General features: G+C 47.0%; 1 protein-coding gene across 2 annotated transcripts in view; it reads right to left on the reverse strand.

Moving 5' to 3' along the window:
• Positions 1-16,573, reverse strand: part of RAB3GAP2 (RAB3 GTPase activating non-catalytic protein subunit 2) — a 121,981-nt gene that overhangs the window by 97,809 nt on the left and 7,599 nt on the right. The window lies entirely within an intron of this gene.

Raw genomic sequence — 16,573 nt, forward strand, 5'->3', positions numbered from 1 at the left:
TACAGAGTGTATTTTTCACTATGAACTGAGAAAATAAAAGTATTTTTAATGGTAAAAATGCATCTCATTAGCTCCGGAAACTTATATTCCCATTCACCAATTAGTCCTGCATCAGATAGTGCCAGAAATGTGCACAGGAGCAAGCCCAATGCTGCACAGCACTGCTTCTGCTACAAGACGTATATCTACTGACTCGTGGCTTAGATGCAGTCACAGAGGACGCAGATATACTGTAGTGGTGGATAAAGTAGTTAAAGTTACCCCTGATCTGAGAGGGGGTTTGATTGCGGTTAGTTCTGTTTTGTGGATGGTGCCGTGACCATCCACAAAACAGAATCATAGCGCCATCCGCACCTGCCAGTGCCTCCAGCTCTAGTCAGCTGAAATCTTTCACTGACTAGAACGTCGAATATGGGCAGGGAGGATATGGCAGTTATCCTTCCTAGGAACACCCCTGACAATGCCCCCTTGTACTGCCATATATTATTCACCCTGTAAAAAGACAAACAAAACAAAAAAAACTGCAGCATAACTCACCTGCTCCTGTTTCCCTTCACCATCTACTCCGCCTTGCCAGCTCTCCCGTTCCGCCGCAGTGTCCTCTCATATCTGAGGCAGCTTCACTTCCAGGTTACTTCCGGGTCAGCGCCATAGCGATGAAAATGCTGGCAGATACGAGAGGACACCGGGAGAACGTACAGGGCAGAGAAGATCGTGAAGGGAGCTAGAAGTTGGTGAGTTCTTCTGCAGCTTTTTTTTTTTTAACAGGCTAATCAATAAACGGGTCAGGAGTACTTTAGAGGACAACTGTAACAAGAGGGATATGGAGGCTGCCATATTTAATTTCCTTTTAAAGAGAAACTCCAACCAAGAATTGAACTTTATCCCAATCAGTAGCGGATACCCCCTTTTACATAAGAAATGTATTCCTTTTCACAAACAGACCATCAGGGGGCTCTGTACGGCTGATATTGTGGAGGACGTACTCCTGGCAGTTTCCTGTCTGTGAACCTTGCTGCATTGTGGGAAATAGCTGTTTATAGCTGTTTCCAACTGCCAAAAAAGCATGCAGCAGCTACATCACCTGCAAACAGTAAAAATGTCACCATGTAATAAATGTCAGAATGTAAATCAGGGATTTAAAAGATTTTACAATGGGCAAACACTGACTAAATCATTTATACATAATTATTGTAAACATGAAGCACTTTTTGTATTAGATTATTTTCACTGGAGTTTCTCTTTAAAGGAGTCATCAGGAGAATTAAAAAAAAAAAAAAAAAAAAAAAAAGAGCTTTACTAACCTGGGGCTTTCTCCAGCCCCTAGCAGCAGACTGTCCCACGCTGTCACCTCCGCAGTAAGCCCCGTACAACATGGGCTTGATTGACAGCGCCGGTTCGCACATGCGCACTGCGGACGACCTCGGGGTCGGCTTCCGGACCAAGAACGGAGACCGGGACAACGGCAGGGAGCAGAGGTGACAGCGTCGGACAGTCGGCTGCTAGGGGCTGGAGAAAGCCCCAGGTGAGTAAAGCTTTTTTTTTTTAATTCGCCTGATGACTCCTTTAAGCAATACCAGTTGCCTGGCTGTCCTGGTGATCCTCTGCCTCTAAAGGGCTCTGCCTCTGACACAGGAGACCAGGGTTCGAATCTCGGCTCTGCCTGTTCAGTAAGCCAGCACTAATTCAGTAGGAGACCTTTGGCAAGTCTCCCTTACACTGCTACTGCCAATAGAGCGCGCCCTAGTGGCTGCTGCTCTGCTCTGGCGCTTTGAGTCCGCAAGGAGAAAAGCGCAATATAAATGTTATTTGTCTTGTCTTGTCTTTGTCTAATATGTTTAGCCACAGACCCTGAACAAGCATGCAGCAGATCAGATGTTTCTGACATTATCGTCAGATCTGACAAGATTAGCTGCATGCTTGTTTCTGGTGTTATTCAGGCACTACTGCAGCCAAATAGATCAGCAGCGCTGCCAGGCAACTGGTATAGTGTAAAAGGAAATAAATATGGCAGCGTCCATATTCTTCTCACTTCAGTTGTACACCTCTTTCACATCCTATTTATTAAAACCTGTGTCTCTGCGTCCTGTCCCTGTGTGTGTGTCTGTGCTTCCAGACTTGACAGTTGCTGTCTGTGAACCTCTTTGCATTGTGGGAAATAACAGCCCTTTCCAACTAGGGAAAGATGGGAGTTTTATCGCCACCTAGTGGTTGTGCCCAGCTAACGGAAAAGAACGGAAGATGGTATGCTAGCCAGATCAATGGCTTTCCAATATCACCTTCCTGCTTACAGCACCCATATTGATGTTATGCTATGTTTATCATCAGTGTGCAGTAACCTAAGCCCCATATATATGGAATTCTTTCTCATCTTTCATCATATCCACAATTTATATTATGGAGAAGAAAGGAGAACAGCTAGGCACAGTGGTACAGAACAGCAGAAAAGGATTAAAATGGACCTGAACTATTGCACAGGACAGAAGGAAAACAGAGACAAATGCCCCTGTATGAAGAAACAAAAGGGTGAGAGAGCCCTGCCCTTGCAAGCTTACTATATAAATGAATAGGGGGGGGGGGGGGGAAGGAGGTGGGGTAGTTTAATAATCACACCTACAGGCAGTGTGTTTTTAGTATATCTAGTAGGAGTACAACTTGGCCAGAGGTCAAAAGGGGAACTGGCCTAAGATGCCTGACGGAAAACTGAGTTTTGAGAGCACGTTTGAAGAAATCGAAGGTTGGAGAGTGATGGATGTGTTGGGAAAGGGGATTCCAGAGGAAGGGTGAGGCACTTGAGAAATCTTGTATATGTGAATGCAAGGAGGTAATTCTAGAGGAGGACGATAGAAGGTCATGTGCGGATCTGAGAGTGCGGTTGGGTTGGTATCTAGAAACTAGTGAGGAGATGTACAGGGGAGAGATTGTGGAGAGCACACACCGAGTTCCCTACACCGGTTCGGCCTGTCCCTGCTGAATCCTGGTGCCAGCATTCTTTGTTTTTTTTCCCCCACAATATATATTATCATTATTCTTTAACATTTATATAGCGCCAACATCTTCCGCAGCGCTGTACAGAGTATATTGTCTTTTCACTTAACTGTGCATCAGAGGAGCTCACACTACCATAGTCAGTCCATGTATGTATCGTGCAATATACGTATCAGTCTAGGGATAATTTTAGGGGGAAGCCAACTAACGTATCTGTATGTTTTTGCGATGTGGGAGGAAACCGAAGTGCCCGGAAGAAACCCAGACAGACACAGGCAGAACATACAAACTCCCTGCAGATAGTGTCCTGGCTGGGATTTGAACCTGGGGCCCAGCATGGCAAGGGCGAGAGCGCTAACCGCTACACCACCGTGCTGCACTGTATATTACCAGGGTTTGTTGCAACCAGTCTAATTTTAGCTCCCGTTACCCAAGCATGATTCACGCATCCACTTCCTCTTATCCCAGCAACACGTAGAAAATAAGAAAAAAAACAGCTTGTAACAATGCCAAATAAAGGCCTATAATATAACACTCTCTCAAGGTAATTTCTATTTATAAGAGCGCAAACATAACAGGAGTGAGCCCAAAAAGGAATCGCGCGGCAGGCGCCGGGCCGCGTGCTTCGAAATCGACATAATTACGGAGATGAGGGAGGTCCGGCCTAAGAAACCGGATGATGCCGGCAGCGACAGCACAATCCAACTTGTAGAGTTGTAATTAAATGGCCACCTGTGAATTTTTCCTCCGCAAACGCCGACGTGCTTCTCGCCACCTGATCTTTCTTCACGTCCGGCGCACCGCTTTATTTCAGCTAAACTGTTCTCATGTGACAAAGCAGTTAATTAAGAAAACAAAGTAAAACAGCTCTGGCGGCAGAGCACATCTGTAAACACATTGCGTTACTCGCAAAAACAATGCAGAAAGTTTGGGTCACTTTTAGGGCCTGTTCTCACTGGGGTGATTAGCGTGCGATTATCGCTAATCGCCAAATCCCCGGGGATCGCTAGCATTTTTTAAAGCACAAGCACAATATTAAGAATATGGCAGTGATCTCACTTCCACGATTGCCGCCGAACGCCGGTGATTAGTGGCAATCGCAAAACGTGATGCATGCAGCATTTTACCGCAATTTTTGAGTGATCGCAATACGAATGCTAAAAAGTGCTAATCAAGGTCGCTCAAAAAATCGTGAGAGTGTACAGTGATTTCACTGCGCTAATCGCAGTAAAACCAGCAGTGCAAAACGGTAGCGTTTTTGCGATTCCAAGTGAGACCTTAGGGTCCTTTCACGCTGCATCCATTGCAACGGGAAATATAATCGCATCACAACATCATGCAATTATATCTGGTACGTTCACGTCTGTAAATAAGCGGTATGGCAGTTTCCACTAAAGTAATGCACAGCATGCTGTGTGTTAAAGGACCATCCCAGCAAAAAAAAAAAAAAAGTACCGTAAGCAGTTAAAATCTGACAGAACCAACAGGGTTTTGGACTCGTCCATCTCCTCATGGGGGATTCTAAGGGTTTTCTTTGTTTTCAAAAGCATTTCTTGAAATGCAGTTTAACCGCTTCCCGACCGCCTAATGCAGGATTGCGGCGGGACAGCGGCTCTCTCGTTCCTCCACGATGCATATGTGCATCATCTCGCAAGGAGAGAGATTTGACGGGAGCTCGCACGAGCACGCTCTCCCATCACTGCGCACAGCGGGCCCTAGCGATCAGCCTGCTAGCTGCTGATCAGCGCTGGCAGGCTGAAATGTATACAGTATTGCACTGACATCTTAAGCAGCACTGTACAAAGTTGACTCTTGTTACTTAACTGTCTCTCGGAGGGGCTCACAATCTAATCTCTATCATAGGCATATGTCTCTGTATGTATGTATAGTGTAGTGTAGGGCCAAAAAAAAAAAAAAAAAACATATATAAAAATACCAGCAGCAATCAAATACCACCAAAAGAAAGCTTTATTTGTTAGAAGAAAAGAGGGTAAAATTCATTTGGGTGCTAAGTTGTATGACCCAGCGGCTCGAGAGGTTAAAGAGAAATCGTAACCAGGAATTGAACTTCCTCCCAATCAGTAGCTGATACCCCCTTTCCCATGAGAAATCTATTCCTTTTCTCAAACGGATCATCAGTGGGATCTGTATGGCTGATATTGTGGTGAAACCCCTCCCACAGTGTGATCCTGTCTTTAAACCTCAATGCATTGTGGGAAATAACAGCTGTTTACAGCTGTTTCCAACTGGCAAAAGAGCAAGCAGCATCTCCTTCCAGTGACATCACCTGCCGGCAGTAAAAATGTCACCACGTGATAAATGTCAGAATGTAAATCAGGGAGAGGAAAGGTTTTACAATGGGCAAATACTGACTAAATCATTTATACATAATTGTAAAAATGAAGCACTTTTTTATTACATTATTTTCACTGGAGTTCCTCTTTAACCACCCAAATAGTAAGATGCCAGGCTCCCTACCTCACATGAACACTATTTTGGTAGTTGGACTGTAGAACTGCTGTTCAGGAAATGCTGAGAAGATAGCCACTGCCTCCGAACACGCACGTGCCTCCGACCGCTGCAACACCGATTGGTGCAAGGGACCCGGTGGTACCTGAACCCGATCATCTCTGCAGCGGCCCGCAATTGCAATGACCACTGTTACGAGTAACAGTGGTCATTGAAAAATGCACACAGGAACTTCATTGCTTCCTAGTAGCGATTGTGCGTGCGCGTACCGCAGCTGTGATTGGTCAAAGGTGATCCCTTGAACCCTGTGACTGCAGTAATTGGTCCGAAGGATCATGTGATCCCTTGGCCAATCAGTGTTCTTCCAGTCCCTCAATGATCATTGTTACAAAAAAAATTGTAAAAAAAAAAGGATAAGTAAAAAAAACTGTTTATGAGCGACAAGCACTGCTTCTGCAACATCCACCTATCAGTGGGCAGACCACACCGGTAGCTCAGTAGTTCAGCATAGGCTGGCCTCTATGAAATCTCCCATAGCCGGTTTACAAGGCCTCTGCCTCAGTAACAACAAATGTGTTTGTCGGGTTGTGAATCAGCCATGATCACCTCACTGTGTTTACTGAGTAATGCCGTGTGTTTGATAATCAGCATCTCGAGACGCGGATCGGTGTGTGGGCCGCAGAAATCTCCTCACGGATTATATCCAGGGATATTTTCTGTCCGGAAGCCCCGCCCATGAGCGAATTGTACATATGGTTGCCGTGGCAACGGTAATGCCAAACACACAGTTGTACTACGGATTTCTGTGAGCGCAGAAAATTGTTAGTGGGCGGTTTGAAGCAATTGTACATTAAGTGCAGAGCCAAGTAACTAAAGCTTGGCTAAATCAGACGCTTATAACAGAGTGCATTGTATTCCTTCTAATCGTGCAACACAGTGAACAAAAAAAAAAAAAAAAAAAAGAGCCTGAATCCACCAAAAGTAGGGTATTAAAGTGGTATGAAACTCAGCATTTCCTCTTTCTTCTAAAAGATTTACAGCCTTAAAGAGGAACTCCAGTGAAAATAATGTAATAAAAAAAGGCTTCATTTTTTACAATAATTATGAATAAATGATTTAGTCAGTGTTAGCACATTGAACAATCTTTTAAATCCCTGATTTACATTCTGACATTTATCACATGGTGACATTTTTACTGTTGGCAGGTGATGTAGCTGCTGCATGCTTTTTTTGCAGTTGGAAACAGCTGTAAACAGCTATTTACCACAATGCAACAAGGTTCACTGACAGGAAACTGCCATTTGTAGCAGAACAGCATTCAAACAGTTAAACACAGCACTTTGCTCTTCCGTGGAAAGCTCCTTCAGCTTGTGATCCACATCCAAGTGGTGATAACATTATCTTTTGTTTACATTCCTCTGTTGCTACAATTTGTTACAGTCAGTCACATGCTGTAAAGAAACTGTACTAAGCTGACAAGCAGACAGATGAGAAATTATCACTAGATAGCTGCTGTATTTATATATTAAAATCTATGAATAATTTACAATGGCAGCTTTCAGAGCAGATAAACTCTACTTTGGGAACTTGTAATTTGTAATTAGACAATATTACTTGTGCACAAAGGCAAATATGTTAGCTGTATGGGTAATAAAGAGTAGGAAAACAACATTTTTATTGAATGTTATGTCAGTGTTTTATTCCACTTTGAAGCACAAGTCTAGCCTAACAGCTTTGTACATCTGAGCCTGAAGAAGGCTTATTAGCAGAAAGCTTACTCTTTTTCTTGTAAGTATTAACCAGATTGAAAAACCTCCTGCTTTTACTGATGGCACTATACTCGTCTCTTATTGGGCCATGGCTGCCAGGCTGGGGGCGGGCCAAGGTGACACAGGTGGGGATGGCCACAGCTTCGGAAGATGTGCCGATGGTTGTTGGTTGTCGGTGGTTTTGCCGATGGGAGGAGTGGAGTTTGAGACCTGTAATTATTTATGGATAAGCAGATGAGTTATTGATGCTGACACCCACTGTTCCTGGCAGCACTGACAGATACACTAATATTTCAGGTCGGTTTCACACCGGTGGTATTAGAGCATTGCAGTGTGATGAACGCATCACACCGCTAAATAGCCATCAGGGATTTCAGCGAGTGCAGATAGTATGCCCTGCAACACAGCATGTGCAGATAGTATGCCCTGCAACACAGCGAGTGCAGATAGTATGCCCTGCAACACAGCGAGTGCAGATAGTATGCCCTGCAACACAGCAAGTGCAGATAGTATGCCCTGCAACCCAGCGAGTGCAGATAGTATGCCCTGCAACACAGCGAGTGCAGATAGTATGCCCTGCAACACAGAAAGTGCAGACAGTATGCCCTGTAACACAGCGAGTACAGATAGTATGCCCTGCAACACAGCATGTGCAGATAGTATGCCCTGTAACACAGCGAGTACAGATAGTATGCCCTGCAACACAGCGAGTGCAGATAGTATGCCCTGCAACACAGCGAGTGCAGATAGTATGCCCTGCAACACAGCATGTGCAGATAGTATGCCCTGCAACACAGCATGTGCAGATAGTATGTCCTGCAACACAGCATGTGCAGATAGTATGCCCTGCAACACAGAAAGTGCAGACAGTATGCCCTGTAACACAGCGAGTACAGATAGTATGCCCTGCAACACAGCATGTGCAGATAGTATGCCCTGTAACACAGCGAGTACAGATAGTATGCCCTGCAACACAGCGAGTGCAGATAGTATGCCCTGCAACACAGCGAGTGCAGATAGTATGCCCTGCAACACAGCATGTGCAGATAGTATGCCCTGCAACACAGAAAGTGCAGACAGTATGCCCTGCAACACAGCGAGTGCAGATAGTATGCCCTGCAACACAGCGAGTGCAGATAGTATGCCCTGCAACACAGCGAGTGCAGATAGTATGCCCTGCAACACAGCGAGTGCAGATAGTATGCCCTGCAACACAGCGAGTGCAGATAGTATGCCCTGCAACACAGCATGTGCAGATAGTATGCCCTGCAACACAGCATGTGCAGATAGTATGCCCTGCAACACAGCATGTGCAGATAGTATGCCCTGCAACACAGCATGTGCAGATAGTATGCCCTGCAACACAGCATGTGCAGATAGTATGCCCTGCAACACAGCATGTGCAGATAGTATGCCCTGCAACACAGCATGTGCAGATAGTATGCCCTGCAACACAGCGAGTGCAGATAGTATGCCCTGCAACACAGCGAGTGCAGATAGTATGCCCTGCAACACAGCATGTGCAGATAGTATGCCCTGCAACACAGCATGTGCAGATAGTATGCCCTGCAACACAGCATGTGCAGATAGTATGCCCTGCAACACAGCATGTGCAGATAGTATGCCCTGCAACACAGCATGTGCAGATAGTATGCCCTGCAACACAGCATGTGCAGATAGTATGCCCTGCAACACAGCGAGTGCAGATAGTATACCCTGCAACACAGCATGTGCAGATAGTATGCCCTGCAACACAGCAAGTGCAGATAGTATGCCCTGCAACACAGAAAGTGCAGACAGTATGCCCTGTAACACAGCGAGTACAGATAGTATGCCCTGCAACACAGCATGTGCAGATAGTATGCCCTGTAACACAGCGAGTACAGATAGTATGCCCTGCAACACAGCGAGTGCAGATAGTATGCCCTGCAACACAGCGAGTGCAGATAGTATGCCCTGCAACACAGCATGTGCAGATAGTATGTCCTGCAACACAGCATGTGCAGATAGTATGCCCTGCAACACAGAAAGTGCAGACAGTATGCCCTGCAACACAGCGAGTGCAGATAGTATGCCCTGCAACACAGCGAGTGCAGATAGTATGCCCTGCAACACAGCGAGTGCAGATAGTATGCCCTGCAACACAGCGAGTGCAGATAGTATGCCCTGCAACACAGCGAGTGCAGATAGTATGCCCTGCAACACAGCGAGTGCAGATAGTATGCCCTGCAACACAGCGAGTGCAGATAGTATGCCCTGCAACACAGCATGTGCAGATAGTATGCCCTGCAACACAGCATGTGCAGATAGTATGCCCTGCAACACAGCATGTGCAGATAGTATGCCCTGCAACACAGCATGTGCAGATAGTATGCCCTGCAACACAGCATGTGCAGATAGTATGCCCTGCAACACAGCGAGTGCAGATAGTATGCCCTGCAACACAGCGAGTGCAGATAGTATGCCCTGCAACACAGCATGTGCAGATAGTATGCCCTGCAACACAGCATGTGCAGATAGTATGCCCTGCAACACAGCATGTGCAGATAGTATGCCCTGCAACACAGCATGTGCAGACAGTATGCCCTGCAACACAGCAAGTGCAGATAGTATGCCCTGCAACATAGCATGTGCAGATAGTATGCCTGCAACACAGCAAGTGCAGATAGTATGCCTGCAACACAGCAAGTGCAGATAGTATGCCTGCAACACAGCAAGTGCAGATAGTATGCCCTGCAACACAGCATGTGCAGATAGTATGCCCTGCAACACAGCAAGTGCAGATAGTATGCCCTGCAACACAGCAAGTGCAGATAGTATGCCCTGCAACACAGCATGTGCAGATAGTATGCCCTGCAACACAGCATGTGCAGATAGTATGCCCTGCAACACAGCATGTGCAGATATTATGCCCTGCAACACAGCGAGTGCAGATAGTATGTCCTGCAACACAGCAAGTGCAGAAAATATGCCCTGCAACACAGCAAGTGCAGATAGTATGCCCTGCAACACAGCATGTGCAGATAGTATGCCCTCCAACACAGCATGTGCAGATAGTATGCCCTGCAACACAGCATGTGCAGACAGTATGCCCTGCAACACAGCATGCACTGATAGTATGCCCTGCAACACAGCAAGTGCAGATAGTATGCCCTGCAACCCAGCGAGTGCAGATAGTATGCCCTGCAACCCAGCGAGTGCAGATAGCATGCCCTGCAACACAGCGAGTGCAGATAGTATGCCCTGCAACACAGCGAGTGCAGATAGTATGCCCTGCAGCACAGCAAGTGCAGATAGTATGCCATGCAGCAAAGCATGCGCAGATAGTATGCCCTCCAATATAGCAGCCAAAGATAGTATGCCCTGCAACACAGCAAGTGCAGATAGTATGCCCCGCAACACAGAAAGTGCAGACAGTATGCCCCGCAACACAGCGAGTGCAGATAGTATGCCCTGCAACACAGCGAGTGCAGATAGTATGCCCTGCAACACAGCGAGTGCAGATAGTATGCCCTGCAACACAGCGAGTGCAGATAGTATGCCCTGCAACACAGCGAGTGCAGATAGTATGCCCTGCAACACAGCGAGTGCAGATAGTATGCCCTGCAACACAGCGAGTGCAGATAGTATGCCCTGCAACACAGCGAGTGCAGATAGTATGCCCTGCAACACAGCATGTGCAGACAGTATGCCCTGCAACACAGCATGCACTGATAGTATGCCCTGCAACACAGCAAGTGCAGATAGTATGCCCTGCAACCCAGCGAGTGCAGATAGTATGCCCTGCAACCCAGCGAGTGCAGATAGCATGCCCTGCAACACAGCGAGTGCAGATAGTATGCCCTGCAACACAGCGAGTGCAGATAGTATGCCCTGCAGCACAGCAAGTGCAGATAGTATGCCATGCAGCAAAGCATGCGCAGATAGTATGCCCTCCAATATAGCAGCCAAAGATAGTATGCCCTGCAACACAGCAAGTGCAGATAGTATGCCCCGCAACACAGAAAGTGCAGACAGTATGCCCCGCAACACAGCGAGTGCAGATAGTATGCCCTGCAACACAGCGAGTGCAGATAGTATGCCCTGCAACACAGCGAGTGCAGATAGTATGCCCTGCAACACAGCGAGTGCAGATAGTATGCCCTGCAACACAGCGAGTGCAGATAGTATGCCCTGCAACACAGCGAGTGCAGATAGTATGCCCTGCAACACAGCGAGTGCAGATAGTATGCCCTGCAACACAGCGAGTGCAGATAGTATGCCCTGCAACACAGCATGTGCAGATAGTATGCCCTGCAACACAGCATGTGCAGATAGTATGCCCTGCAACACAGCATGTGCAGATAGTATGCCCTGCAACACAGCATGTGCAGATAGTATGCCCTGCAACACAGCATGTGCAGATAGTATGCCCTGCAACACAGCATGTGCAGATAGTATGCCCTGCAACACAGCGAGTGCAGATAGTATGCCCTGCAACACAGCGAGTGCAGATAGTATGCCCTGCAACACAGCATGTGCAGATAGTATGCCCTGCAACACAGCATGTGCAGATAGTATGCCCTGCAACACAGCATGTGCAGATAGTATGCCCTGCAACACAGCATGTGCAGATAGTATGCCCTGCAACACAGCATGTGCAGATAGTATGCCCTGCAACACAGCATGTGCAGATAGTATGCCCTGCAACACAGCATGTGCAGATAGTATGCCCTGCAACACAGCATGTGCAGATAGTATGCCCTGCAACACAGCGAGTGCAGATAGTATGCCCTGCAACACAGCATGTGCAGATAGTATGCCCTGCAACATAGCGAGTGCAGATAGTATGCCCTGCAACACAGCGAGTGCAGATAGTATGCCCTGCAACACAGCGAGTGCAGATAGTATGCCCTGCAACACAGCATGTGCAGATAGTATGCCCTGCAACACAGCATGTGCAGATAGTATGCCCTGCAACACAGCATGTGCAGATAGTATGCCCTGCAACACAGCATGTGCAGATAGTATGCCCTGCAACACAGCATGTGCAGATAGTATGCCCTGCAACACAGCATGTGCAGATAGTATGCCCTGCAACACAGCATGTGCAGATAGTATGCCCTGCAACACAGCATGTGCAGATAGTATGCCCTGCAACACAGCATGTGCAGATAGTATGCCCTGCAACACAGCGAGTGCAGATAGTATGCCCTGCAACACAGCGAGTGCAGATAGTATGCCCTGCAACACAGCGAGTGCAGATAGTATGCCCTGCAACACAGAAAGTGCAGACAGTATGCCCTGCAACACAGAAAGTGCAGACAGTATGCCCTGCAACACAGAAAGTGCAGACAGTATGCCCTGCAACACAGAAAGTGCAGACAGTATGCCCTGCAACACAGCATGTGCAGATAGTATGCCCTGCAGCACAGCATGTGCAGATAGTATGCCCTGCAACACAGCATGTGCAGATAGTATGCCCTGCAACACAGCCTGTGCAGATAGTATGCCCTGCAACACAGCATGTGCAGATAGTATGCCCTGCAACACAGCGAGTGCAGATAGTATGCCCCCCAACACAGCATGTGCAGATAGTATGCCATCCAACACAGCAAGTGCAGATAGTATGCCATCCAACACAGCAAGTGCAGATAGTATGCCCCCCAACACAGCAAGTGCAGATAGTATGCCCCCCAACACAGCAAGTGCAGATAGTATGCCCCCAACACAGCAAGTGCAGATAGTATGCCCCCCAACACAGCAAGTGCAGATAGTATGCCCCCCAACACAGCAAGTGCAGATAGTATGCCCCCCAACACAGCAAGTGCAGATAGTATGCCCCCCAACACAGCAAGTGCAGATAGTATGCCCTAGTGATGAGCGAAAGTGCCAATATTCTTTTCGTAAAAATAATGTTAAAATTTGCTTATTTTTTTTTAAAGTTACAGCAAAAATGTGTATTGTTATTTTTTGCGCTTTTCAATAATTTTCATAGCAAAAATATTTAATTCTTGCGGTAAAAATAGTTGAGGAAAAAAAAAAATGTCTGCGTTGAAGTACAAATTTCGTTTTGTTGTGGTAAAAAAATATTGATTTTCTGTGGAAACCGCAAAAATACAAGCCTGTTTTTTGTGAAAATTTCTTGAAATTAAAAATAGCATGGTCGATGCGGAAATGACTGATGAAAATTTGCAAGCAGCACTGTTAACAGGTAATAGTTTATACTTCCTAGGCTCAATGTAATGTTTTCTACATCATTTCATATATACTCTGCCCCCCAGCAGTCTGAAGTATGTTGACCCGGCCCTTGACCGAAAAAGTTTGGGAACCCCTGATCTAGTGCAAGCACAGCGTCCCTGGACATGAGCCCTTCATACAGGGTCCGGTGCAGTGTCTGACACCAGAATGTCTGCAGGCATCCGGCAGTTTGCAGCTCCGTGCTGCTGCCTGCACTATGTACCAACCCGCCCCCTTTCTTTCCCAGTTAGGGCCTGAGCCCACTAACGCAGTTGTATACGCTTCTGTCTGCTTTTCAGCGTCTGTAACATTGATGTGTAACTGAAAAGCAGACACAACTGTGTCGGTGGGCTCAGGCACTTACAGTTTACATTGGATGTAGCAGTAGTGTGTTTGCAGTGCATGGAGCAGGTCTGGGGAACGTGACAGAGCACAGAGCCAGGTAGGAGCACAGCCCTGTGCCCCTGCTGTGTGCTAGTAAAGAAAGAAGTCAATACCTTGCAGAAGGCTTTGCTTCTCCCTTCATTACAGATGTTGGTTGTCCTCATTAATATCTGTATTCACTGAATATGCTGCAGAGGTCAGTGGATAAAGATAACAATGCTTGCAATCAGCCTACTTCTCCTGCCCCTCCATCTCTCTCCCAACCTACTCTATATATAAAAAAATAAAAAAAATAAAAAATTATGTAACACTGCCTCATTCTAACTACTATTTTGTATTACCCCACCATGGCCTACTATTACCCTACCATAGCCATACTCTAATGTCCTACCATCATCTTCTATATGTAGAAGATGATGGTAGGAATATATATATATATACATACACACATGCAAGAAGAAGTAGCGCCCTGCCCCCAGGGCCGGTCCAAGCAAAATGAAGGGGCCGGTCCAAGCAAGAAGAAGTAGCGCACTGCCCCCAGGGGCGGTCCTACACTTGCCGCCGAGCTGGAGGGGGTAGCAGGCAGGAAGGGGGTATTGGGCACAGCGGCGGGGAGGGGGATCGGACCCCCCCTCCCTCACCTGGGTCCCCCATCTGCGCTCCCCCTCTAGCTTAAGTTCAGCAGCAGCCGCCGCTATTAGTAAGAGGCGGTGGGCGGGTATGACTCACCATTTCCGCGATCCAGCCTGCGTCACTTCCAGCAATGCTGTCCACTTACAATACAGTGGGCGGCATTGCAGGAAGTGACGACAGTGGAACGCACGCTGGAACGCGGAAGAGGTGAGTCATCTCCACCCGCTGCCTCTTACTAATAGCGGCGGCGGCTGCTGCTGCTGAGCTTAGGCTGGAGGGGGAGCGCAGATAGGGGACCCAGGTGAGGGAGGGGTGGGGGGGGTCCGACCCCCCTCCCTGCCACTGTGCCCAATACCCCCTTTCTGCCCGTTACCCTCTTATGCATGTCCGCTAGTATTGTTATATTGTGCATAGCTGAGAGCAACCTTTTACACCCCCCCCCCCCTCCCCCCCTTTGAAAATCCTGGGTTTGTCCCTGAGTTGAATTAACACCTAGCAGTCGGCTTGAGAGGGGAGAGTGTCGAGGTGCCGCATTGGAATAGGCCATTTCCACACTGCATATATTTATATCCATAGACCATCCTTCCTATATACACAGCTGTAATAGTATTGTACCCAGCTAACTTAAAGGACACCTGAAGGGTCGGAAATCTCAGTAAACAAACATTTCGTAGAGCTGCACCTGACAGGACAAATGATGTTGCCAATCGTGATAAATTCTAGAATGTAAATCGGGGTTTGGAAAGATTTGTGGTTGGATGGGCAAACACTGACTAATTTAGAAATGAACATTGTTTAAAAAAAAAAAAAAAAAAAAAAAAATATCACATTTTTTTCATTACAATTCCTCTATAGAAGGAAGCCAAGGTGAGAGGGATATGGAGGCTGCCATGTTTATTCTCTTTTAAATAATGCATATTGAATGATTGTCCTGCTGATTCTCTGCCTCTAATACTTTAAGCCATACACCCTGAACACATACCTATTATTCAGCGCCGGGAGATTTGGGTGCAGGATACAGCCGAAAAACGGCTCACCCAGCTCCTGCAAAAGTCCCGGTGGCGTTAATTACTATTCCTCTTCCAGGCCGCTGTGGATAATGGGGGAAAGATGTTATTCAGCTTCAGCTATTGCTGGCGGACGAATTACAGTGTTGTAATTTGTGCTCCATCTTTTGACGGCGCCCAAATTACTCACTGAGCGCCAATTTCCAATTCCTATTACAGCCTATGGTGGCGCCAGCTGCGCCCAAATCTCCTGCGCTGTTTTTACAGCGCTCGCCCTGAACAAGCATGCAGATCGGGTAACTATGACAAATCTGACAACATAAGCTGCATGCTTGTTTCAGGTGAGTGATTTAGAGCCCACTGAGCAGAAAGATCAGCAGCACTGCCAGGCAACTGGTATTGCTTAAAAGGAAATAAAGATAGCAGCTTCCATAGGTCTCTCCCCTCGGTTCCTTTCAATATTTATATATATTTATACATGGAGTGTATTACCATACAACCTTTCTAAACAGACACTCTGCCGCCATTTTCTTTGTGAAGGTGAGGCGCTTCGAATTTCATCTTTCTTTCTCTTCTTCGAAGCTATACTGGCCTCCGCTGACGTCAGTAAATGTTCGCTCTGCCGAGGTGCTAAAGCAATGTCTCTACATCACCTTGACAGCTCGGAAGGAATACGCACATTCTAATTCTGGGGAGAAGGGATGAGTCACTGTGTGTGGAGACGGAATGGCAATGCAGTAGATAGAACAGTCAGCCCCGCTATACTCCCGTTAGGACTTTCCTTGTACCACAATGATAGCGAGCGCCAGGGTGTCCTACAGCAGCCAATCAGCTTCCAGGAGGCGCATCTCAACACCTTGAGCTGACAGTAGGATATGACAACAAGCGGGGCTGAGCGCAGTGTTTCGCCCACGCCAATGCTCGCAGTGGATTAGGCCAATCAGCCAGGAAGCTAATTCTCTCCATCACGAACTGTTTGATTTTCAAATCAGCTCGATTACATAACCGCCAGGCAGCTTAGCAAGGGCAATCATCCTATTCAGAACATAATTAAGCAAATGAACTCACTAGAGAAAAGACCCCCACCTCAGAAGTGACCGCATC

The sequence above is a fragment of the Hyperolius riggenbachi genome, chromosome 4 (genome assembly GCF_040937935.1).
Source record: "Hyperolius riggenbachi isolate aHypRig1 chromosome 4, aHypRig1.pri, whole genome shotgun sequence".
NCBI lineage: Eukaryota > Metazoa > Chordata > Amphibia > Anura > Hyperoliidae > Hyperolius > Hyperolius riggenbachi.